The sequence below is a fragment of the Mobula birostris genome, chromosome 8 (assembly GCF_030028105.1).
Source record: "Mobula birostris isolate sMobBir1 chromosome 8, sMobBir1.hap1, whole genome shotgun sequence".
Lineage (NCBI taxonomy): Eukaryota > Metazoa > Chordata > Chondrichthyes > Myliobatiformes > Myliobatidae > Mobula > Mobula birostris.
Window position 1 is genome coordinate 99,334,168 of NC_092377.1, and position 26,923 is coordinate 99,361,090.

Sequence of the window (26,923 nt, forward strand, 5' to 3'; positions counted from 1 at the left end):
CTCCAGGTTGAACTCCATCTGCCACTTCTCAGCCCACTTCTGCATCCTATCAATGTCTCTCTGCAATCTTCGACAATCCTCTGCACTATCCACAACACCACCAACCTTTGTGTTGTCTGATAATCTTTTCCAACAGCTTTCCCAGCACAGACGTAAGGCTCACTCGTCTATAATTACCCGGACTAGCCCTACTACCTTTTTTGAACAAGGGGACAACATTCGCCTCCCTCCAGTCCTCCGGTACCACACCCATGGACAACCAGGACATACAGATCCTAGCCAGAGGCTCAGCAATCTCTTCCCTCACCTCGTGGAGCAGCCCGGGGAATATTCCGTCAGGTCCCGGTGGCTTATCCATCCTAATGTATCTCCTAACTCCAACACCTCCTCTCCCTTAATATCAACATGCTCCAGAACATCAACCTCACTCATATTGTCCTCACCGTCATCAAATTCCCTCTCAGTGGTGAATACCGAAGAGAAGTATTCATTGAGGACCTCGCTCACTTCCACAGCCCACAGGCACATCTTCCCACCTTTATCTCCAATTGGTCCTACCTTCACTCTTGTCATCCTTTTGTTCTTCACAGAATTGAAGAATGCCTTGGCATTTTCCTTTACCCTACTCGCCAAGCCCTTCTCCTGCCCCTTCTTGCTCTCCTTAGCCCCTTCTTAAGCTCCTTTCTTGCTACCCTATATTCCTCAGTAGACCCATCTGATCCTTGCTTCCTGAACCGAACATGTATGCTGCCTTCTTCCACCTGACTAGATTCTCCACCTCACTTGTCACCCATGGTTCATTCACCCTACTATTCTTTATCTTCCTCACCGAGACAAATTTATTCCTAACATCCTGCAAGAGATCCCTAAACATCGACCACATGTCCATAGTACATTTCCCTGCAAAAACATCATCCCAATTCATACCCGCAAGTTCTAGCCTCATAGCCTCATAATGCGCCCTTCCCCAATTAAAAATTTCCCTTCCTCTCCGATTCTGTCCTTTTCCATGATAATGCTAAAGGCCAGGGAGCGGTGGTCACTGTCCCCCAGATGTTCACACATTGAAAGATCTGTGACCTGACTCGGGTCATTACCTAATACTGGATCTAGTATGGCATTCCCCCTAGTTGGCCTGTCAACATACTGTGACAGGAATCCATCCTGGACACACTTAACAAACTCTGCCCTGTCTAAACAATTGGAACTAATCAGGTACCAATCAATATTAGGGAAGTTAAAGTCACCCATGATAACAACCCTGTTATTTTTGCACCGTTCCAAAATCTGCCTCCCAATCTGCTCCTCAGTATCTGCTGCTACCAGGGGGCCGATAGAATACTCCCAATAGAGCAACTGCTCCCTTCCTGTTCCTGACTTCCACCCATACTGACTCAAAAGAGGATCCTGCTACATTACCCACCCTTTCTGTAGCTGTAATAGTATCCCTGACCAGTAATGCAAGCCCTTCTCCCCTCTTCCCCCCTCTCTATCCCTTTTAAAGCACTGAAATCCAGGAATATTGAGAATCCATTCCTGCCGTGGTGCCTGCCAAGTCTCTGTAATGGCCACTACATCATAATTCCATGTATGTATCCAAGCTCTCAGTTCATCACTTTTGTTCCTGAGGCTTCTTGCATAAATACACGAAGTTTAACCCTTCTACCTTACTACCTTTACACCCTTTTTTCTGCTTCTCTTTCCTCAAAGCCTCTTTATATGTTAGATCTGGCTTTACTCCATGCACTATACTTGCAGTTCTCGCATGACCTTTATCCTCCTCCACCTCACTATCTGCTCTAACACTCTGGTTCCCCTCCCCGTGCAAATCTAGTTTAAACCCCCCGGAGAAGCACTAGCAAACCTTCCTGCAAGGAGGTTCATCTCCCTCCAGTGCAGGTGCAGCCCGAATCGATGGAGCCAGGCGCCAAGATCGACTGAGGGTAAGTGAATATGAATTTTGGGAAGAGTTGAGCTCCAACTTCTCCACATTTGACTGTTTAATTATAATGGGCCCTTTTTGTTTTTTATCTCTTTACTAATCCTTCTGTTAAGAATCATAAATGTAACTCCTTGAACAGTACACAGTGTGCTGTCTGTTATTTCTAGGCACTGAGTTGTGACAGGGTAGCAAATTACACAGCATTCACACAAACCGGTATCTAGGGGGGGAGAGGTATCTCAATTTCACAAGTGAGGTGGGACTGGGGTGTGTATTCCCGAGACATGCGCAGCCAAGGAAACTGGAGGTGGGTTTCATCAGCTTGATGAGGCTACTGAGAGAAGTGTATGGGAAGCTTTTATTTTGGTGGCAGTGAATACAAAGTAAAGAAATCACATTAGCAAGTGACTATTTATCTGCTGTGCAGAGCCACTGCCTCTTGCCTCTCGCTCTAGGCTCAAAGCTGAGCTCAGGTGCTGATTGGAGTTTGACAATTTCCCCTATGACTGCATGTGCTTATTGTGGATGCTCGATTTTCCACCCTGGTCCCAAAGTTTCATTGTTAGTAGGTTAATTGCACGGTAAATCCCCATCATGTGTAGGTGAATGGTATAGTATATTGGAAATGGGGAGAACAAAAATGAAATTAGGGTAGGATGTTTGTGAATTGGAGTAGAGCAGGGGCTTGATGGGGCAAAGAACTGTTCCAGTATTTCCTGACTTTGATTTGTTAAAAAGATCTGAGTTTTAATAGGACTATGGAAAGATTACGGAATAAATTTATCAGGGATGATGAACTTTACCTCAGAGCAGAGGTGGAAGAAATGGTGCGATTATTTTCAAAAAGGCTGGAAAGGTTAAGGAGAAAACAGCCACTCAGATTTGAGGATCGGTTTCTGGTTTTGCTCTTTCATCATTATTGGATATCTCTGCAACTTTAATCTTTCTGGTAAGGGTGGCGTAAGAACGAAAGGGAAAATGATGGAATTATTCCATGAATAAAGAATTGTTCAGATCTGGAAAAGTAGAACTTGAATTATTCCATTTTGGCCCGCTGTCTCCTTCAGACAAGATGAGCCTAAACACAGTTTGGAGTTTATATTCCATTTGGGTAGTCTCCACCCTGACGGGATGAAATAAATTTCTCTCACCATTCCTCCCTCCTCACCTCTCTCCATCACTATTTGTTGTCCCTAATGCTAGTAACCGCCTCACCTCTTCCCACCCCTCATGCTTCATGGCTTACCCATTCCATTCTGATTGTACCACACCTCTTTCACTCTATTCCATGGTGTGCAGCCATCTCCTGTCAAATTTCTTCTTCAGACCTTTATTTTTTCCATCTATCACCTCAAAGATCCTTGCATAATTTAATTCGTCCACACACCCACCTTCAAACTCACTTGGTCTCATCTATCACCAGCCAGCTGGTACTCCTCCCCATTTCACTGACTCTGGCTTCTACCGCCACCCCTCCCCACCTCCCTTTCTCATCCCGATGAAGGATCTCACTGCAAAACGTCCAGTATTTATTCACTTCCACAGATGTTGCCTGGCTTGTCGAGGTGCTCCATTCTAATATGTATGTTGCTCAAGATTTCCACCCGCAGAATCTCCTGTGTCTGTGTTACTGTAGGATTATCAGTTTCCCAGAAGCTACCAGTATTTTTCAACCATTTTGGTGTAATTACATTTCTTCTGTTAGGTTACTTTACCAAATTTTCTCTGACACATTTCAGGGGTTTGCTGTGTTGATGAATTTGATGAAATGGGAAACCAGTATCAGGCCTTACTGGAAGTCACGGAGCAACAAAGTATGAGTTCAAAATTCAAAGTAAATGAAATTATCAAAGTACGCATACATCACCACGTACAACCCTGAGATTCGATTTCTTGTGAGCATACTCAAGACCGCTTCACCGAGCACTTCTGTCCATGAGAAAAAGTGTGGTCTCCCACTGGCCACATTTTAATTCCACTTCCCATTCCGATTCTGATATGTCCATCCATGGCTTCCTCCACTGTCATGATGAGGCCACACTGAGGATAGAGGTACATGACCTTATATTTCGTTTCAGTTGCCTCCTACCTGATGGCATGAATGTCGATTTCTCAAAGTTTCAATAATGTACCCCACCCCACTCCTTCACCATTTCCCATCCCCTTTTCCCCTCTCACCGTATCTCCTTGCCTGCCCATTGCCACCCTCTGGTGCCCCTCCACCCTATTCTTTCTTCCATGGCCTTCTGTTTCTTTCACCAATCAACTTCCCAGCTCCAGACTTCATTCCTTCACCTCCTGGTTTCACCTACCACCTTGTGTTTCTCTCTACCCTCCTCCCACCTTTTAAATCCTTTTAAAATGATATTAGTCATCGCCTCATGTTCTAGAGCCTGATGATTGAGGGGTACAGACTGTTCTTGAAGCTGGTGAGGCTCTTGTATCTTCTCCCTATGGTAGAGTTGAGAGGAGATCCCGACCGGGGTGGTGGGGATCTCTGAAGACAGAGATGAGCTTTCTGACAAAACCTCTGATCCTCCACTGAGGACCAATAGGTTGCTGCACTGCTCAGCCAGATTCTCAATCTCCCCATAAAATGCTGATTTGTCACCTTTTTTGATTTGATCCATGGCACTTCAATGTGGCATTTGAGCTGTGCTTAGCCGCACAGTCACGAGTGTAAAGTGCGTAGAGCAAGGGGAGAAGCACGTGGCCCTTTGGTGCACATGTGCTGATGGATATTGTGGAGGAGATGTTATTGACAATTGAACTCACTGCGGTCTACAACTCCAGCCAAAGTTGGAATTGTGTGCAATTTGTCAGCCAGACCTTCAATTCTTGCAGCTGCGAGTTCAATCGGAGGCAACTACAGTAAAACTAAAAGAGTGTCTGAGAATTCAAAGTAAATTCTGCTTGTGTTTTGGGGAACCCTTCCATCAATCCATATTACATATCTATCACGTAATAGTTCTATTTCTCCTTGCAATCTCTTTATAACTTCCCCTTAAGTCTTATTAATTAGCCAGATGAAACTAAATTATTTTAGTGAAGCACTTTGCCATCTAGCAATGTTAAAAATAATAGAAATAGCTCTGTGGGTGTGAGAGCTCGGGAAGTCAATAGGATTGTTTTCTTTTCATCTGTGATGGGAGGGAATGATTTGGTCTCAGTGAGAAAGGGAGGAACTGGTTTTCCATTGGGTAGTCAAATATTGGTCTCTTCATTTTGTTTCAGTGAACCCAGATGTAAGAATTTTTACAGCTTTGTCCTGAACGTCATTATTTCAAATTTGATCAAGTATAGAGAAGTTTTTCACAATTAGTACATTTGTACCTTTCACCAGGTACGAGGATAAGATATCGGAGATTCACAATGGAGTTTCATGATGTGTTTTGGAGACCGGTGCTCAGGTTGACCACGGAGGAATATGCTCTAAGCTATTTGCCGTGAAGACAGTAATTTTCCATGAGCTTTGGACGAATTTCACGTAGTTAGAAACGGGAGAAAATGCAGATTTAGTAATTAGAGATAGAAGTAATTGAATTCTGGCCCGTAAAACTAGCATCGTATACAAATTCAATTTTTGTGGCTGTTGTGATTGTCTATAGAAGTATTACTCTGTATTTGAAACAATTATCAGAAGTTTTTTTGGAGAATTTAGTACACATGTCTATAAACGAATTAATTCCCTGTCAGCTGCAATAAGTGTGCAATAGTTTAGCATTAGTGCACTTTACTGTGGCACCAGAACTGAATTTCAGAAACTGAATAATCCTCTGACCCCACTTGTGCATTTACAGACAGTGGCCACCTTTATGTCCCCTATACACTTACTTTTAATGCAAATATCCAATCAGCCAATCATGCAGCAGCAGTTCAATACATAAAAGCATGGAAACATGTTGAAGAGGTTCAGTAGTTGTTCAGACCAAACATCAGAATGGGGACAAAATGTGATGAAAGTAACTTTTTCTGTGGAATGATTGTTGGTGCCAGATGGGGTCAATTGAATATCTCAGAAACTGCTGATCTCCTGGGAAATTCACTCAAAACAGTCCCAAGAGTTCACAGAGAATGAGGCGTAAAACAATGTAAAACTTCCAGTGAGTGGCAGTTCTGTGGGTGAAACACCTTGTTAATGAGAGAATTTAGAGGGGAACGGCCAGACTGGTTTAAGTTGACAGGAATGGTTACTTCAAGATGTCTCGAAAGGACAGGGAGGGAGGCAAAATAGGTGGGGGCAGGGCACTGTTGATCAGGGATCCTGTCATAGATGCAGAAAAAGAGGAAGTCATGGACGGATTGTCTACGGAGTCTCTGTGGGTGGAAATCAGGAACAGGAAGAGGTCAATAACTGTACTGGGTGTTTTTTATAGACCACCCGATAGTAACAGGGACATCGAGGAGCAGAGAGGAAGACAGATTCTGCAAAGGTGTAATAATAACAGGGTTGTTGTGGTGGGAGATTTTAATTTTCAAAATATAGATTGGCTCGTCCCTAGAGCAAGGGGATTAGATGGGATTGAGTTTGTTAGGTGTGTTCAGGAAGGTTTCTTGACACAGTATGTAGAGAAGCCTACAAGAGCAGAGGTGGTATTGGGTATTGAGCCTGGTCAGGTGTCAGATCTCTCTGTGGGAGAGCATTTTGGAGATAGTGGTCACCATTATATCTGGTTTACCATAGCTTTGGAGAGGGATAGGAACAGACAAGTTAGGAAAGCGTTTGATCGGAGTAAGGGGAAATGTGAGGCTATCAGGCAGGAACTTGGAAGCATAAATCAGAAACAGATGTTCTCAGGGAAACATACAGAAGAAATGTGGCAGATGTTTAGGGGATATTTGCATGTAGTTCTGCATAGGTACGTTCCAAAGAGACAGGGAAAGAATGGTAGGGTACATGAACCGTGGTGTACAAAGGCTGTTGTAAATCTAATCAAGAAGAAAACAAGAGTTTATGACAGGTTCAAGAAACTAGGTAACGATAGATAGCTAGAAGATGATAAGGCTAGCAGGAAGCAGTTTAGAAATGAAATTGGGAGAGCCAGAAGGGGCCATGAAAAGGCCTTGGTGGACAGGGTTAACAAAAACCCCAAGGCATCCCACAAGTATGTGAAGAGCAAGAAGATAACATGTGAGAGAATATGACCAATCAAGTGTGAGAGTGGAAAAGTGTGGATACGACAGGGTCTTTAAAGAGACTCCTGGATAGGTACATGGAACTCAGAAAAATAGAGGGCTATGGGTAATTTCTAAAGTAAGGACATGTTCAGCACAGCTTTGTGGGCTGAAAGGCCTGTATTGTGCTGTAGGTTTTCTATAAAATTTGTCACTATTTAAAATTCTCCACCCTCTGCAGCTGCAAGTTGTCAAAAGCTAGCCCTCCCAGAATTTCATTTGTGACATCTTGTCTCATACTATTCATTCATCTTGCTAAAGTTTCCGAACAACTGCTTACAGATTTGAAAGAAACGAAGTTCCTTAAGGACTATTGTGAAGCCAGAAGTTACTGCATTTTTCGCCTGGATTTATGTGTGTTGTCAGGTTTATTGTCATATGCACAAGCATGGTAAAGTAGAGATACAATGTCAAACTTGTAGCCGAATTACAGGCAGAAATATACATTCACAGAACACACAAAATATAATTTGTATAGAAATTATACAGGTCAGTGAAGGAAAATACCATGCAAAACACAATAACGAACAAGAGATTGTCCATTGTGTTCATTTGCTGGGATAGAATGAGGGTTGTGTAGGTCAGTTCAAGAAAGAGGTGGTTGCAGGAAAGTCGGTGTTCCTGACCCTGAGGTGTAGTGGCAGCCCTGGCAGTCCAGAGTGCAGGTTCAGAGGGCAAATCTAATGGGCAAGGTCCCCTTGAGGCTCCCTCCAGTGCACCATGAACCACAATGTCCTCAACTGTATTGGTGCAGTTTCTGGCTTCTTCTTTTGAAGTGCCTTGTGATATTTCTATTAGATTACATCAGTGATACGGTTGTTGTTGGGGGCATTAATTGGCACTAAAATCTTGCATGGGGAAGTGAAAAGAAACAGAAATCTACAAATAGTCTCCATAATATCACAAAGATGTCGTGGTCCATGTAGGCACCAATGACGTGGGTAGGAAATACGAGGAGGTCCTGAAAGGTGAGTTTAGGGAGTTAGACGACAAGTTAAAGGACAGGACCTCCAGGATAGCAATCTCAGGATTGCTACCAATGCCACGTGCAGGCGGGTTGAAAATAGTAAGATAGTGCAGATCAACACGTGGTTGGAGGGCTTCAGATTTATAGATAATTGGGCAGTTTTCCTGGGAAGGTGGGACCTGTACCAGCAGGACAGTTTACATCTGAACTGGAGGGGGACAAATATTCTTGCAGGTAGATTTGCTGGAGAGGCTCCAGTGGATTTAAACTAGATACAAGAGGGGATGGGAACCAGTGTGTAGGAACAGGTGTAGGGGAGAAGGAATAAAACGAGGATATTGAAGTTGTTTCAGTTGTTTCCACTGTTGGTGACAAACAGAGAGCAAGAAGTGGAAAATTTCTTAAATACATTTATTTTAATGCTAGGAGCATTATAAGAAAGGTGGATGAGCTTAAAGCATGGATTGATACCTGGAAGTATGATGTGGTAGCTATCAGTGAAACATGGTCACAGGAGGGGTGTGATTGGCAAATAAATATTCCTGGATTTAATTGCTTCAGATGTGATTGAATCAGAGGGACAAGACGGGGAGATGTTGCATTGCTTGTCAGAGAAAATATTACAGCCGTGCTCTGGCAGGATAGATTAGAGGGCTAGTCTAGGGAGGCTATTTGGGTGGAATTGAGGATTGGGAAAGGGATGGTAACACTTATGGGGGTGTATTATAGACCACTAAATAGGGTGCGAGAATTGGAGGAGCAAATTTGTAAGGAGATAGCAAATATTTGCAGTAAGCACAAGGTTGTGATTGTGGGAGATTTTAATTTTCCACACATAGACCGGAAAGCCCATACTGTAAAAGGGCTGGATGGTTTGGAATTTATAAAATGTGTGCAGGATAGTCTTTTGCAGCAATACATACAGGTACCAACTAGACAAGAGGTAGTGTTGGTTCTCCTGTCAGGGGATGAGATAGGTCAGGTGACGGAGGTTTGTGTTGGGGAGCACTTCGGGTCCAGTGATCACAATGCTGTTACAAACATAGTTTCAATATAATTATGGAGATGGATAGGTCTGGAGCCAGGGTTGAGATTTTTGATTAGAGAAAAACTAACTTTAAGGAGATGTGAAAGGATTAGAAGGAGTGGATTGGGACAATTTGTTTTATGGGAAGAATGTAATAGAGAAATGGAGGTCATTTAAAGGTGAAATTTTGAGGGTACAGAATCTTTATGTTCCTGTTAGTTTGAAAGGAAAGGTAAAAGTTTGAGAGAGCCATGGTTTTCAAGGGATATTGGAAATTTGGTTCGGAAAAAGAGAGATATCTACAATAAATATAGGCAGCATGGAGTAAATGAGGTGTTCGAGAAAGATAAAGAATGTAACAAGAATCTGAAGAAAAAAATTAGAAAAGCTAAAAGAAGATATGAGGTTGCTTTGGCAAGTAAGGCGAAAATAAATCCCAAGGGTTTCTACAGTTATGTTAATAGCAAAAGGATAGTGAGGGATAAAATTGGTCCCTCAGGGAATCAGAGTGGACAGCTATGAGTGGAGCCAAAAGAGATGGGGGAAATTCTGAATAATGTCTTTTCTTTGGTATTCATGAAGGAGAAGAATATTGAGTTGTGTCAGATAAGGGAAACAAGTAGGGTAGTTATAGAACCTATGATGATTAATGAAGATGAATATAAAAGTGGACATGTCTCTGGGTCCTGACAGGATATTCCCTAGGATCTTGAGGTTAGTTAGTGTGGAAATACCAGGGGCTCTGACAGAAATATCTCAAATGTCATTAGAAACGGAGATGGTGCCGGAGGATTGGCGTATTGCTCATGTTGTTCCATTGTTTAAAAAGGGTTCTAAGAGTAAATCTAGCAATTATCAGCCTGTGAGTTTGTTGTCAATGGTGGGTAAATTGATGGAAAGTATTCTTAGAGATGGTATTTCTAATTATCTGGATAGACAGGGTCTGATTAGGAACAGTCAACATGGATTTGTTCATGGAAGGTCATGTTTGACAAATCTTTTTGAATTTTTTGAAGAGGTTACTAGGAAAGTTGACGAGGGTAAAGCGGTGGATGTTGTCTATATGGACTTGTGTAAGGCCTTTGACAAGGTTCCACACGGAAGGTTATTTAGGAAGGTTCAATCATTAGGAATTAATATTGAAGTAGTAAAATGGATTCAGCAGTGGCTGGATGGGAGATGCTGGAGAGCAGTGGTGGATAACTGTTTGTCAGATTGGTGGCTGGTGACTAGTGGTGTGCCTCAGGGATCTGTACTGGGTCCAATGTTGTTTGTCATATACATTAATGATCTGGATGATGGGGTAGTAAATTGGATGAGTGAGTATGCAGATGACACTAAGATAGGTGGAGTTGTGGATAATGAAGTAGGTTTTCAAAGCTTGCAGAGAGATTTAGGCCAGTTAGAAGAGTGGGCTGAAAGATGGCAGATGGAGTTTAATGCTGATAAATGTGAGGTGCTACATTTTGGTTGGAGTAATCAAAATAGGACATACAAAATAAATGGTAGGGCATTGAAGAATACTGTAGAAGAGAGGAATCTAGGAATAATGGTGCATAGTTCCCTGAAGGTGGAATCTCATGTGGATAGGGTGGTGAAGAAAGCTTTTGGTATGCTGCCCTTTATAAATCAGAGCATTGAGTATAGGAGTTGGGATGTAATGTTGAAATTGTATAAGGCATTGGTGAAGCCAAATTTGGAGTATTGTGTACTGTTTTGGTCAAACAATTATAGGAAAGATGTCAACAAGATAGAGAGAGTACAGAGAAAATTTACCAGAATGTTACCTCGGTTTCATCACCTAAGTTACAGAGAAAGGTAGAACAAGTTGGGTCTTTATTCTTTGGAACGTAGAAGGTTGAGGGGGGACTTGTTAGAGGTATTTAAAATTATGAGGGGGGTAGATAGAGTTGATGTGGATAGGTCTTTTCCATTGAGAGTGTGGGAGATTCAAACAAGAGGACATCAGTTGAGAGTCAAGTGGCAAAAATATAGGGGTAACATGAGGGGAAACTTCTTTACTCAGAGAGTGGTAGCTCTGTGGAACGAGCTTCCAGCAGAAGTGGTTGAGGCAGGTTCGATGTTGCTGTTTAACGTTAAATTGGATAGATATATGGACAGGAAAAGAATGGAGGGTTATGGGCTGAGTGCAGGTCGGTGGGACTAGTTGAGAGTGGGAGTTCAGTGCGGAATAGAAGGGCCAAGATGGCCTGTTTCCATGCTGTAATTGTCATATGGTTATATGGTTAAAGAGAAGTTTGAGTTTGCAAACAGGGACTTATGTGAAAGCAGAGACAGAGAACAGGAGAAATTAAGCATTATGCAGACATTTACTTGCCATTTTTAAAGTGTATTGTCTAGTGTTTGTGTTTCCAATGCTACAAACCCTTTCAAATCGATGATGGAAATTTCATATTTAAACATATCAGATTGGCCCTGTATCCTGTCATTTGTGACATTTACCGATCAGAAATATAAACCAAAGAATTTCCACCAGGAACATCTTGATCAAAGTATACAGAGTAAACTATGACTTTAAAATCAGTTGTGGAATGGAAAGTAAGCAACTTTCGGATGCTGAGTGTCTCAAAGTCAAGAAATAAACTTTGATGACAGTTTACTTGTCTCTTCAGCTGAGTTTTATCTGTGCTCATTCACAGGTAGCAGTGCACTGTGGAAGTCTGGGCTGTACATGGATCTGAGGCATTTAGAGAAGTCTCTACCCAGTTATTCTCAGTATATGTGAAAGGAGAAGGAACAGAAAAAATTCAGAAAATATTTTCCTTATTTTTAAAAACATTACAACTATTATGATGATTGTGACATTTAGTCACTTTGCATACTTATCATATGGAATTGTATGTCTAATTTTGGCAGAAATGTTTCTTTAACTTTTAGTAAAATGAAATATCATTTATTCCAAGAGATTTTATTTGATTAAAAAATACTGTGATTGATTACCATTTTTACAAATCTACAAGACAAGGCTTCTGTTGGTCTTATAAAAATTTATCCTGAAATTGTAATCAATATGACAAATGCTTCAAATACAAAAGAAATATAAATAATAATAATAACTAAGAGCCCTTGAAAGTGAGTCCATTTGTGTGGGAACAGTTCAGTGATGTGACGAGTAATGTTATCTCCTCTGCTTCAAGAGCCCGATTGTTGAGGGGCAATAACTGCATCGGAACCTGGTAGGGTGAGTCCTGAGGCTCCTGTATCTGATGGCACCAGTGAGAAAGAGCATGTCCTGGGTGATGGCAATCTCTGATGCTGGATGCCGCTTTTCTGCGACCGTTCTCCTTGAAGATGTGCTCAAAGCGGCCCAGGTGAGTCCTGTAGCCGTTCCTCTGCCTCCTGCGACCACTCCTTAATTCAGCACTTCTTTTGGAATGAGCAGGTCTACAAATGTAACCACATGCACACATCAGTTCCACAGTTATAATTCATTTCTCAAAGCAACTTTCAATGTTGTTTCAGATCAGACTATAGCACATTAATGTTTAACACTAATTCAAATGTTTGAAGAGGGAAAAAGAGATTGGTGAAATTTCACTCTAATCTCTGCTCAGAAACAGTACTCAAAGCTATAATGCATTTTTTCACCTCTGCACAGGATCACCCGCCTGGAATGCAAGGGAGGGGGAAATGGTTTTTCCAAGACACTTGCCTTAAACTCATTGGGTTCCTATTGGAGAGGATACTATTGGAAATGATTCCTAGAGACAGCATTTACCAGTGTTTGAATTAAAGAGATCTACGGCTTAGAAACCACCCCTTCGGGCAACCTAGTGTATGCCAAACTATTAGTATGCCGAGTCCGACTGAGGTGCACCTGGACCATTACCCTCCATACCTCTTCCACTGTGTACTGATCCAAAATTTTATTACATGTTGTAATCAAACCCAGAATCACCCACTTCTGCCAGCAGCTCGTTGCACACTCTCACCATTCTGGGTGAAAAAATTCCCTCAGAGACTGGAGAGAATATTCGGTCATACTCCCCTTAAACATTTCACATTTCCCTTAACCCCTGACCTCTAGTGCTGGTCTCATACATTCTCAGGAAAAACCTTGCTTGCATTTACCTTTGACTTTTCACAGCCAGCAGGTCACTCCAGAGAAGTGGAATCTTCTCCGTTGCAGACTGTCACTCTCGGAGGCCGGCTTGCAGTCTTCCCCTGCTGACTCAGCTGTGGTCGTTCCTTCTTCCCTGGAGGTGCCTGGTTCCACTTTTTCTGCACCTTCCCCCGCAGACATGTCCAGCTCTGGCCTGGAACTCTCAGCTTGGGCATCAGGGATAGCCAGCATCTGGCAGGAGGAGGTGGTTGATTCCAACTCTATCATACAATGGGCAGACTCTTTCAGTGCCTCTTGGATAATGCTGGTTGCCATGGCATCTGCCCATGGAACCAGTCTCTCTGCTGTTGTTTCCTGCACCTTGCCTCCTTTCTTGGACATCTTCCTGCCATATAACAATTTCCTCAGAGGCACACAAGTGGCTACTAACAAGGTTTTTCCTTCCCCTTGCCCGGGGCTCTTGACTTTCTCCAATGATTTTTCAATTTGTCCCAGATCAGGGTCTTGGGAGGTGCTGGCCTTTGCGTCATCCCAATGCTCTTCAACGGGACAAGTTCACTTCGAAATGCAGCATCTTTTCTTTGACTGTTGGTTGGAATGGACTTTTTTATCACCCTCTTTTTGGGGACCGCAAACATATGAATGATAAACAGGCTGCTGAGCCCAGGCTGTGATGGCCTTCTTGCTTTCTCTAGCACCATCATCTTGCTGGAAGAAGAGAAGGACAAAGTTAACTAAGTTCTGTCTGTCAAATATAGACGCTACTTAACCGATTAGCACCATTGAATAAGAACTCTGTCCATTTCTGGTGGAAGCTCTGATCATTTCAAACAAACGTCAAGGTGCATCATAAAAACACCCAGGATTGAAGTGCCTCCAAGCTACTAAAACACTACATGATGCACTGAAAACTCTCAATTTCCCCATGAATTGGTCAAGGTTTTAATTCTCCTTTAGTTTATCTGATGAGACCCCCACACATGGGTATGACCAATATGTGCATCTGGCTGTAACATCCATCAATGTTCAGAGGTGGAAAAAGCTGGACAGAACAGTGGACTCAGCCGATACATCACTGACACGCCCCTCTCCACCATCAGAGATTCCTACCAGGCTGAGCAGCACAAAGGACCAATCAGCCCACTCGTGCTTCGATTTATGTCCCTGTCCGATGTCAGCATTTGTCATCCACCCTGACTGGGTGTCAACTGATATCTGTTTGATTGTAAGAAATCTGTTATTCTTTGGACAGTCAGTGTCCAGTCCCACATTCAGTGTTGGGCTGGGACTGGTTAGACTGACTGTAGAAAGGATAACAGATCTCCTTAAATCAAACAGATATTAGTTGAAACCCTAGCAGCTGAAACGTCGACTGCACCTCTTCCTACAGATGCTGCCTGCAACTTTGATGTGTGTTGCTTGAATTTCCAGCATCTGCAGAATTCCTGTTGTTTTAGTTGAAACCCTGATGGCTTACTACCATCAGGTCATTACATAGTTTTCTTACAATATTGATTATTTACAGAAACTTGCCCTGCATATCTCCTGTGAAATTAAACCATCTCACTTTATCAGCAAGCCTACCAACGTTGAGGCATTTCGAACGTGAAAGAAAGAATCCTTTCCTCTTCCATTCTACCTTTCCTGTTCTCTCTTTGCCTCTCAGAACCTTATACACACCATAAACACACACACACACGTACACACACACACACACACACACACACACACACACACACACACACACACACACACACACACACACACACACACACACACACACACACACACACACACACACACACACACACATCTCTTCTTACGGACTCCCTTCTCCTGGCGCTCACTTTGCCGTCCGCCCCTTCTTTTGCGAGATGTTCGCTGGTCTCGGGTTTCTCCTCCTCTCGTTCCCGATGGCTGTCCAACAGACTGGGAAGGGCGAGTTCCTGAAGAGATCCGCCCAGTTCCATTTTCTGAAAGTTACCACAACTCTCCAACAGACAATAATGATGAAAGGAACGGAACAGCCCACTCCTCGTCGATTCTCGATACGATGGTTTTTCCCGCTTGAGGTCGGGCTCAACAATCAATCTGGTTTCCCTCAGACAACACAGTAACTCTCCTCGCACCTGTGGATCAGATGGACGCTGGACTTTTTCACAACTCTGGCGACGTACTGGATCGTGATTCTTCTTCGTTCTCGGAATTCGGCCGGACAGTAACTTTCCTTTCAACTGCAGGGTCGGACAGTGCGATCGCTCTTTACCAGCGGCGTCTGGTTAGACACAATGTCTCTCCTCACCAACAAGTTCCAACGACACTGACTCGCCTCAAACTAAACAATGCCTTATCTAACCCCCTCCCCCAACGTCAGGTCAGACGCAACAATGGCCCCCACCCCCAACGTCAGGTCAGATGAGAAAAGGCCCCCTGGGTCATGTAGGACAGTGGCGAAATATCCAACCCCCCCACCCCCCGCACCCCGCTTGGGTCGGATTAGCCCCAACCACTCTGTTCCTCTGAGAAACAAAATTACCATTACTTACAAAACTATGTCTGTTGGAACTTCGACATCACTACAATACTACAACATAAACACTAGGGACAATAACACTAAATGACACAGACTAAATTAAAATGTTCCCATCCTGATCTCGGATGCTATTTATCCCCTGTTCCGGAACACTTGCGGGGTAGCAGTTAGGGATCTTGACCACCGCTCCCTGGCCTTTAGCATTATCATGGAAAAGGATAGAATCGGAGAGGACGGGAAAATTTTTAATTGGGGAAGGGCAAATTATGAGGCTATGAGGCTAGAGCTTGCGGGTATGAATTGGGATGATGTTCTTGCAGGGAAATGTACTATGGACATGTGGTCGATGTTTAGGGATCTCTTGCAGGATATTCGGGATAAATTTGTCCAGGTGAGGAAGATAAAGAATGGTAGGGTGAAGGAACCATGGGTGAAAAGTGAGGTAGAGAATCTAGCCAGGTGGAAGAAGGCAAATGCATCTCCACCATTTCGCACACCTGCTCTCACTCCATCCTCCCGCCTCCCCACTAGGAATAGGGTTCCTCTGGTCCTCACCTACCACCCGACCAGCCTCCGGGTCCAACATATTATTCTCCATAACTTCCACTACCTCCAACGAGATCCCACTTCTAAGCACATCTTTCCCTCCCCCCGCACCCCCCACGCTTTCCTGAGGGATCGCTCCCTACACGACTCCCTTGTCCATTCGTCCCCCCATCCCTCCCCACTCATCTCCCTCCTGGCACTTATCCTTGTAACCAGAACAAGTGCTACACATGCCCTTACACTTCCTCCCTTACCACCATTCAGGGCCTCAGACAGTCCTTCCAGCTGAGGCGACACTTCACCTGTGAGTCGGCTGGGGTGATATACTGCATCTGGTGCTCCCGATGTGGCCTTCTATATATTGACGAGACCCGACGCAGACTGGGAGACCACTTTGCTGAACACCTACGCTCTGTCCGCCAGAGAAAGCAGGATCTCCTAGTGGCCGCACATTTTATTTCCACATCCCATTCCCATTCTGACATGTCTATCCACGGCCTCCTCTACTGTACTCACCTGTCCAGCTCTTGGCTCAATCCCTTCCCCTCCTGTCTTCTTCTATCATTTTGGATCTCCCCCTCTCCCTCCCACTTCCAAATCTCTTACTAGTTCTTCCTTCAGTTAGTCCTGACGAAGGGTCTCAGCCTGAAACATCGACTCTACCTCTTTCTAGAGGTGCTGCCTGGCCTGCTGCGTTCACCAGCAACTTTCAAGTGTGTCACCTCTTTCGTTATCATTGAATGGTCGAATTAATTCGATTAAAATGAATATTTTACTTAAATTTATATATCATTTTCAGGCATTACCTGTTTTCATCCCTGTATCTTTTTTTTGATTCTCTTGATTCTATTATATCATCCTACATATGGAAAAATAAGCATTCTAGACTAAACAAAATTCATCTTCAGAAAGCTAAAAAGAATGGAGGGCTAGCTTTACCAAATTTTAGGTTTTATTATTGGGCAGTTAATGTACGTAATCTTACATTTTGCTTATATTACATGAATCATGAGTATTGTCCGATGTGGGTTTCTTTAGACGCTAACTCTGTTAATAAATGTTCTATTATTTCTCTTCTTGGATCCTCACTTCCTCTATCCCAAGTTAACTGACAATTTGGTAGACAAGCTGGATTGCTTTTGTCTGTGGATGACCCATATGAGACAAGCTGGATTGCCTTCATCTGCTACTGACCCAGTGTGAGACAGGCTGGATTGCTTTTGACTGCAGCTGACCCAGTGCGAGATGAGGAACTGCTACATTCTTGTTCTTACGGAAACGTGGCTCCAGGACAACATCAATCTTCACCATCAATTTTCAGGCCACGCTGTTCAGGGATTTGTACCGATCTTTATTTTTGTGACTGTATGTGCTATCGTAACTATAGTGCTGTGTGTGGTTCTATTTATTGCATTTTACACCTTGTTGGTTCAACCAACATATGTGTGTGGTTGAATGACAATTAAGTTTGAACTTGAATTTAAAGAGATTCCTCATGTCATCAAATACTCTTGACAAACTAGTAGAGATGTATGTTTCTTTAGCCAGAGAGTGGTGAATCTGTGGAATTTGTAGCCAGGGCAGCAGTGGAGGCCAAGACAGAATGTATATTTAAGGCAGAAGTTGATAATTTCTTGATTAGCACTTATCTAACGACTTTTAAATTGACAGCTGCCCTTTCCAAGCTGCTCGGAACCAGAATCAGGTTCAATATCATTGGCCTATGTCTTTCAGTCAGGCACCAGACCCACGTCAGCAGCGTGATGGGACGCTCTCCACAGGCCAGGATGGTGTAGCTCAACAACTGTAGGCAGCTCGACATCAAACCATCCATTTGATCGGCTCCCTGCCCATCACCTTCAGTCACCTTCACTCCCTCCATCATCAATCCAGTCACTGCACTGTGTGCACCACCTACATCAGGCATTGCACTGACTTGCTCAGGCTATTCCAACAACACTCCTAAACCTGTGATATCTACCGCCAAGAAGGATAAGGCAGCAGGCACGGGGGAGCACCACCCCCACCTGGTTCCCATTCTATAAGACCATAAGGGATAGGATTAGAATTAGGCCATTTGGCCCATCGAGTCTGCTCTGCCATTCCAAGATGGCTGATTTATCATCCCTCTCAACCCCATTTTCCTGCCTTCTCCCCATAACTTTAGATGGACTGATTAATCAAGAGCCTATCAACCTCCACTTTAAATATACTCAAGGATTTGGCCTCCACAGTCATTCATGGCAATAAATTCCACAGGTACTTTATACCTCTGTTCCTCCTCATCTCTATTGTGAAGCTGTGCCCTCTGGTCCAAGATGCACCCACTATAGGAAATTTCCTCTCCGCATCCACTCTATCTCGTCTTTTCTACATTCAATAGGTTTTGATGTGATCACCTCTCATTCTTCAAAACCCCAGTGAGTACAAGCCCAGAGCCAAACGCTCCACATACATTAACCCTTTCATTCCCGGAATCATGCTCATAAACCTCCTCTGGACCCTCTCCAATGCCATCACATCTTTCCTTAGATGAGGGCCCAAACTACTCACAATACTCCAAATGTGGTCTGACCAATCCCTTATAAAGCCTCAACATGATGACCTTGCTCATATATTGCAGTCCCCTCGAAATGAGTGCTTCATCGCATTTGCCTTCCTTCACCACTGACTCACCCTGAAAATTAACCTTAAGCGAATTCCTCACAAGCACTTCCAAGTCCCTTTTCACCTGTGATTTTTCCATTTTCTTCCCATTTAGAAAATAGTCTACGTCTTTAATTCCTTCTGCCAAACTGCATGACCATACACTTGCCTACACTATATTCCCTCTGTCACTTCTTTGCCCGTTCTCCCAATCTGTCTAAGTTCTTTTGCAGACTCCTTGCCTCCTCAACACTACCTGCCCCTCGCTCTATCTTCCTGCCATCTGCTAACTTGGCCACAAAGCCATCAATTTCATCATCATGACATATAATGTGAAATGAAATGGTCCCAATAACAACCCCTGCGGAACACCACCAGTCACTGGCAGCCAACCAGAAAAGGCCCCGTTTATTCCCACTCTTTGTCTCCTGTTAATCAGCCGATCTTCTATCAATGCTAGTATATTTTCTGTAAAACTATGGGCTCTTATCTTGCTAAGCAGCCTCATAATTTCAATATTCAAAAGGTTTAAATGAGATCTCCCCACCCATTCTTCTAAACTCCAGCGAGTACAGGCCCAGAGCCATCAAAGGTTCCTCATCCCTTTCATTCCTGGAACCATTGTCATGAACCTCCTCAGGACCCTGTCCAAAGCTAGCACCTCTTTTCTTCGATGAGATTCCCAAAACTGCTCATAATGTTCTGTGTGGTCACTTACTCCAAAGTGCAGCACCTTGTCAAATCCAAGTGAACAACATCCACTGACTCTCCCCGTCTATCCTGCCTGTTATTTCTTCAAAGGTTTGCATAGGTTTGTCAGGCAAGACTTCCCCTTAAGAAAACCATGCTGACTTTGGCCTGTTTTATCAAGTGTCTCCAAATACCCCAAAGCCTCATTCTTAATAACAGACTCCAAAATTTTCCCAATCACTGAAGTCAGACTAAGTGGCCTATAATTTCCTTTCTTCTGTTCCCTGCCTTCTTAAAGAGTGAAGTGACATTTGGCATTTTCCAGTTCTCCAGAACTGTTCCAGAATCTAGTGATTCTAGAAAGATCATTACTAATGCCTCCGCAATCGCTTGAGCTCCCTCATTCATAACCTTCGAGCGTAGTCCATCGGGTCGTGGTGACTTGTCTACCCTCAGATCCTTCAGATCCCCAAGCATCTTCTCTTTAATAACGGCAACTGCACTTACTTCTGCTCCCTGACACTCTTGAATCTCTGGCATATGGCTAGTGCCTTCCACAGTGAAAACTGACACAAAACACTTACTAAGTTTGTCTGCCATTTCTCTGTTCTCCCATTACTACCTCTCCAGTGATTTTCATATGTTTCAATACCCATTCTCACCTCTCTTTTACTCTATATATCTGAAAAATATCCTCCCTTATATTATTGGTTAGCTTCCTGCCATATTTCATCTTTTCTGTCGTTACGGCTATTTACTTGCCTTATGTTGGTTTAAAGTTTCCAATCCTCTAACTTCCCACTAATTTTTGCTATATTATATACCCTCTCTCTAGCATTTATGCTGTCTTTGACCTCTCTTGTAGCCACAGCTGTCTCATTCTCCGTTAAGAATACTACTTCATATTTGGGATGTATCTATCGTATCTCTTGGGATCCAGCACCAACCTGATTTTCCCAACCTACCTGCATATTGAAATCCCCCCTATGACTATCGTAACAATACCCATTGACATGCCTTTCTATCTCCTGTTGTAGTTTATATCCTACATCCTGGCTACTGTTTGGAGCCCTGTATATAATTCCCATCAGGGTTTCTTTACCTTTGCATCTTCCCACAAGGGCCCTACATTTTCTGATCCTATGTCACCTCTTTCTGAGGATTGATTTCACTTTTTACCAACAGAGCCATCCCACCCCCTCTGCCGACCTGCCTGCCTTTTCAATACAATGTTTTTCCTTGGATGTTAAGCTCTCAATTATGATCTTCTTTTAGCCACGATTCAGTGATATCCACAATGTCATACCTGCCAATCTCTAACTACGCTACAAGATCATTTACCTTATTTGGTATACTGCACACATTCAAATATAACACCTTCAGTCCTGCATTCATCACCCTCCTTGATTTTCCCCAATATTACGCTTCAACTCAACGCTGACTGCAATTTTGCCCTATCGTCTGTCTGAACCAATCAGTATTCCAGTTATAAACTGGTTTGAGTAAAAGAACTAAAAGTAATATACGAGAGCACGGTAGGATCATTTTTCACAAAGCCACATGTATTACGTCGTGTTCAATAAGAGTTCTTACAATCAGTAGTACTTTTGCCACTCATGTGGCTGGGGTGGTACACTACATCTATAATTGTGGGGCTTTGTCACCCAACTTGGCTCCTCCCTGACCATTCACGTTTTATCAAAAGAAACATCATTCATTATTAAAAAAAGTACACGAGTAAACCGTGCAATGCTTTTTTATTCTTTACATTCATGGTCAATACTTTCAGTCCTGTTTTATTCTATTCCTATATCAATATATCTGCTGTCACTCACGTAGCCCTCCTGGGTAGTACACTAACTGCTGCAATAACTGAGGAGTTTCCTCACCTGTCCCGGCCCCTCCCTCTTCAGTAGCAGAAGGACCCTACACTGTGGTCCTTCCCCACCGAGCCCTTGTGGTGGCTGCACTAGATTCACTTGCTTGCATTCCAGATGCTCGTATCCTTACGCAGCCAAAACCCATCAACATCAGTCCCAATCATTTCAACTGACTCAACATCCACCAGCTTTTAGGGAAGAGTTCCAGTTCGCCGTGTGACAATTGTGGTTCCCAATTTCATATCTGAATGACCTTGGACTACCCAAGATTGTATCACGATTGGAAGACACACTTGCTCTGTGTCTACCCTTCTAACATCTTAAACTCTCTTGTAAATATTGTCTCGACAGGGAGATAGGACATAGAACAGTACAGCAGAGGAGCAAGTCCATCAGCCTATAATATTCTGTCAAAACAATTAAATTAATGATCAAATGTCCAACTAATCACTTCTGCCTACACAATGTACATATCCTTTCATTTTCCTCTCATTCATGTGCCTATCTAAACATCTCTTAAAAGTCCCAAATTTATACCGCCCAAGCAACGCACTCCAGCCACCCACCATTCTCTGTGAAAAAAAACTCCCTCTGTCACCCTAAATACATGTCCTCTGGTATTAAGACATTTCAACCCTGAGAAAAAGATTATGCCTATCTAGTGTTTTTATGCCTCTGATTATCTTATAAACCTCCATCAGATCTCCCCTCAGCTTCAGCCGCTCCCGAGGAATCAACCCACCTCTCATTATAGCACATACCCTCTAATCCAGGCAGCAACCCATTTATAGGAAGGCTGTCAAGGTTTTGGAGAGGGTGCAAACCTCTTCTGCATCCTATCCAAAGCCTCAGCATCCTTCCTATAATGGGGCAACTAGAACTGCATGCAGTACTCCAGAAGCAACCTAACTAGAGTTTTATAAAACTGCAACATAACTTCCTGACTTTTGAACTCAGTGCCTCAACTAGTAAAAGCAAGCATGACATATGCCTTCTTCACCATCCTATCAACCTGTGTAGCCATTTTCAGGGAGCTGTGAACTTGGGCTCCAAGAACCCTCTGATCATCAACACTGTTAAGGGTCTTGTCCTTAACAGTGTACTGTCTCTTTACATTTGACTTGTCAAGGTGCACTCTTCACATTTGGCTGGGTTAAGCTTCATCTTCATTCCTCCAACAATATCTGCAGATGATCTATATTCTGTTGAATTCTTTTCCAGTCTTCTATGCTATCCACAACACCACCAATTTTCGTATTGTCTGCAAGCTTACTAGTCCACTCGTCTACATTTTCACCCAGGTCATCTAGATATAGCTCATCAGAAACAGCAGAGGTCCCAGTACAGATCCTTGAAGAACACCACTAATCACAGATTCCAGCTAGAATAAGTCCCATCGATCACAATCTTCGGTTTTCTATGGGCAAACCAGTTCAGAATCTAAATGTCCAATTCACTATGGACCCCAGGCATCTTAGTATTCTGGATGAGCCTCCCATGATGGACCTTACTAAAATCCATGTAGACAAGATCCACAGCTCAATGTTCATTAATCATCCTACTCACCTCATGAAGAAAACTCAATCAAGTTGGTAAAACAAAACTTGCCCCGCACGAAGGCATGCTGGCTCTCCCTAACTGGGCCATGGTTTCCAAATTCTCACCAGACCTATCCCTAAGAATTCTCTACAGTAACTTCCCTACGGCTGACGTGTGAGTCACTGCTCTATGGTTTCCATGATTATTCCTGGTTCCCTTCTTGGATAGTGGAACAACATTAGCTACTTGCCAGTCCTCTGGGACCTTGCCTGTGGCAAGAGAGGATATGAAGATATTGGTCAAGTCCCCATTTGTCTCATCTCTTGTCTTCCCTAATAGCTGGAGTATATCCACCAGGCTCTGGAGACGAGGTCCACCTTTACCTTGAAATGCCATAGCATAGAAACATAGAAAAACTGCAGCACAATACAGGCCCTTCAGTTCACAATGCTGGGCTGAACATGTCATTACCTTAGAAATTACCTCGGGTTACCCATAGCCTTCTATTTTTCTAAGCTCCATGCACCTATCCAGGAGCCTCTTAAAAGACCGTATCATAGAAACATAGAAACATAGAAATAGGTGCAGGAGTAGGCCATTTGGCCCTTTGAGCCTACACCGCCATTCAGTATGATCATGTCTGATCATCCAACTCAGAACCCTGTACCTGCCTTCTCTCCATACCCCCTGATCCCTTTAGCCACAAGGGCCATATCTAACTCCCTCTTAAATATAGCCAATGAGCTGGCCTCAACTGTTTCCTGTGGCAGAGAATTCCACAGATTCACCACTGTCTGTGTGAAGAAGTTTTTCCTCATCTCGGTCCTAAAACGCTACCACCTTTATCCTTAAACTGTGACCCCTCATTCTGGACTTCTCCAACATTGGGAACAATCTTCCTGCATCTAGACTGTCCAATCTCTTTAGAATTTTATATGTTTCAATAAGATCCCCCCTCAATCTTCTAAATTCCAGTGAGTATAAGCCTAGTCGATCCAGTCTTTCATCATACGAAAGTCCTGCCATCCCAGGAATCAATCTGGCGAACCTTCTTTGTATTCCCTCTTTAGCAAGAATGTCTTTCCTCAGATTAAGGGACCAAAACTGCACACAATACTCCAGGTGTGGTCTCACCAAGGCCTTGTACAACCGCAGTAGAACTTCCCTGCTCCTGTATTCGAATCCTCTTGCTATGAATGCCAGCATACCATTCGCCTTTTTCACAGCCTGCTGTACCTGCATGCCCACTTTTAATGACTGGTGTACAATGACACCCAGGTCTCATTGCACCTCCCCTTTTCCTAATCGGCCACCATTCAGCTAATAATCTGTTTTCCTGTTCTTGCCACCAAAGTGGATAACCTCACATTTATCCACATTAAATTGCATCTGTCATGAATTTGCCCACTCACCCAACCTACCCAAGTCACCCTGCATCCTCTTAGCATCCTCCTCACAGCTAACACTGCCGCCCAGCTTCGTGTCATCCGCAAACTTGGAGATGCTGCATTTAATTTCCTCGTCTAAGTCATTAATATATATTGTAAACAACTGGGGTCCCAGCACTGAGCCTTGCAGTACCCCTCTAGTCACCGCCTGCCATTCTGAAAAGGTCCCGTTTATTTCCACTCTTTGCTTCCTGTCTTCCAACCAATTCTCTATCCACATCAATACCTTACCCCCAATACCGTGTGCTTTAAGTTTGCACACTAATCTCCTGTGTGGGACCTTGTCAAAATCCTTTTGAAAATCCAAGTATACCACATCCACTGTTTCTCCCCTATCCACTCTACTAGTTACATCCTCAAAAAATGTCAGACATGATTTTCCTTTCACAAATCTGCGACGGATATCCACAATTCAACAGACTCTCAACTAATAGTAGCACTGGAATACTATAGATCCTAGCAGGTCTGAAACCCCAGCGTCATCGGATCGAGTATGTCCTGTATTTCCTACAATTATAGTCGGAGGCGGTGGGATACTTTTGGACACTACGCGAAGTAAATTATTGCTTCTGGTTCGGTCTAAGGTTCATCCGTATAAGTACCTGACACGGACGCTGAATACAGATAGTTACTAGCTCGTCTCTCAGTTTACTTGTAGAACACACGTAGGAGTATTGTGGCAAATAACCTGGACTTAGAGCATGGGTTTATGGAAAATATAATTTGGTTTATTTAGATATTTACAATAATTCAAGGTCAATTAATCCATCCAGTCAATACAATAACCGAGTCTCGCAACAATCAGAGTAACAACTTGGTCTGCTTACCACTGGTTAGTTGTCTAGATGGCTTATATCAAGACTTATGCCTTGTCGTGGGCTAAACTGCCTCACTAAGGTTTAAGCTGCTGCTGCTGTACTCAAGGTACAAGTTTCTTTTTCAGCGTAGCAAGCTTATAGCTATCCTTATCAAGCTTCTAGAGCTTCTAATTGCCTTCCGAAGGTCTTTTTAGGGGAGAACTCCTGTTCTGTAAGGCTCTCACTAGGAGAAGACCTTTTAGTTCCCTCTGAAGAGTTGTCTCAAAGATCTCGTGCTTAGGCTAAAAAGGCTACTGTATTTATGCTGTAAATTCGGCTGATTCGTGCGTCATGGCGGATGCTGGCATCCTGAATTCTTAGAATACTGCATCAGCTGAGTTACAAGAAATCTTACTTAGGCGAGGAATATACTAATATGGTCATATAGACCATTTACAAATATGGTTAAATAGGTCAACAGCTGATAGCTTAATGCATGCAACTAGGTCACGTCTAATAAGGTTATTAATGCCATATATGGAACTCTAGGTTCACTTTGGCTCTTTGTCTTAAAGGTACATTACCGTCACAAATCCATGTTGACTTTGTCCGATGATTTCACTGCTTTCCAAATGTACTGATATCACATCTTTGATAACTGACTCTAGCATTTTCCCCACCACCGATGTCAGGCTAACCGGTCTATAATTCCCCAGTTTCTCTCTCACTCCTTTTTTAAAAAGCGGGGTTACATCAGCCACCCTCCAATCCTCATGAACTAATCCAGAATCTAAAGAGTTTTGAAAAATTATCAGTAATGCATCCACTATTTCTTGGGCTACTTCCTTAAGCACTCTGGGATGCAGATCATCTGGCCCTGGGGATTTATTTGCCTTTAATCCCTTCAATTTACCTGACACCACTTCCGTACTAACATGTATTTCCCTCAGTTCCTCCATCTCACCAGACCCTCGGCCCCCTACTACTTCTGGAAGATTACTTATGTCCTGTTTAGTGAAGGGAGAACCAAAGTAGTTATTCAATTGGTCTGCCATGTCCTTGTTCCCCATGATCAATGCACCTGTTTCTGACAGTAAGAGACCTACATTTGTCTGAACCAAACTTCTTCTTCTCACATATCTGTAAAAGTTTTTACAGTCAGTTTTCATGTTCCCTGTCAGCTTTCTCTCATAATCTTTTTTCCTTTTCCTAATTAAGCCCTATGTCTTCCTCTGCTGGACTCTGAATTTCTCCCAGTCCTCAGGTGTGCTGCTTTTTCTGGCTAATTTGTATGTTTCTTCTTTGGAATTGATACTATCCCTAATTTCCCTTGTCAGCCACGGGTGCACTCCCTTCCCTGGTTTATTCTTGTGCCAAACTGGGATGAACAATTGCTGTAGTTCATCCATGTGATCTTTAAATACTTGTCATCATATCCACCCCCACCACTGTCACCGGCAGCCCACTCCACGCACTCACCACTCTCTGCATAAGAAACCCACTCCTGACATCTCCTCTGTACCTACATCCAAGCATCTTAAAACTGTGCCCTCTCAAGCTAGCCATTTCAGCCCTGGAAAAAGGCTTCTGACTATCCACATTATCAATGCCTCTCATCATCTTATACACCTCAATCAGGTCACCTCTCA

The 26,923-nt window shown here is 43.2% G+C and overlaps 1 long non-coding RNA gene across 1 annotated transcript; it reads right to left on the bottom strand.

Annotated features, from left to right (window-relative positions):
• Window positions 1-12,030: 12,030 nt before the first annotated feature.
• Window positions 12,031-25,551, bottom strand: LOC140202258 (uncharacterized). The gene is made up of 3 exons (XR_011887052.1): window positions 25,305-25,551; window positions 13,204-13,903; window positions 12,031-12,516 (listed from the first exon to the last, which is right to left on the bottom strand). It is a non-coding gene; the product is annotated as an uncharacterized lncRNA (long non-coding RNA).
• Between the last annotated feature and the right edge of the window lie 1,372 nt (window positions 25,552-26,923).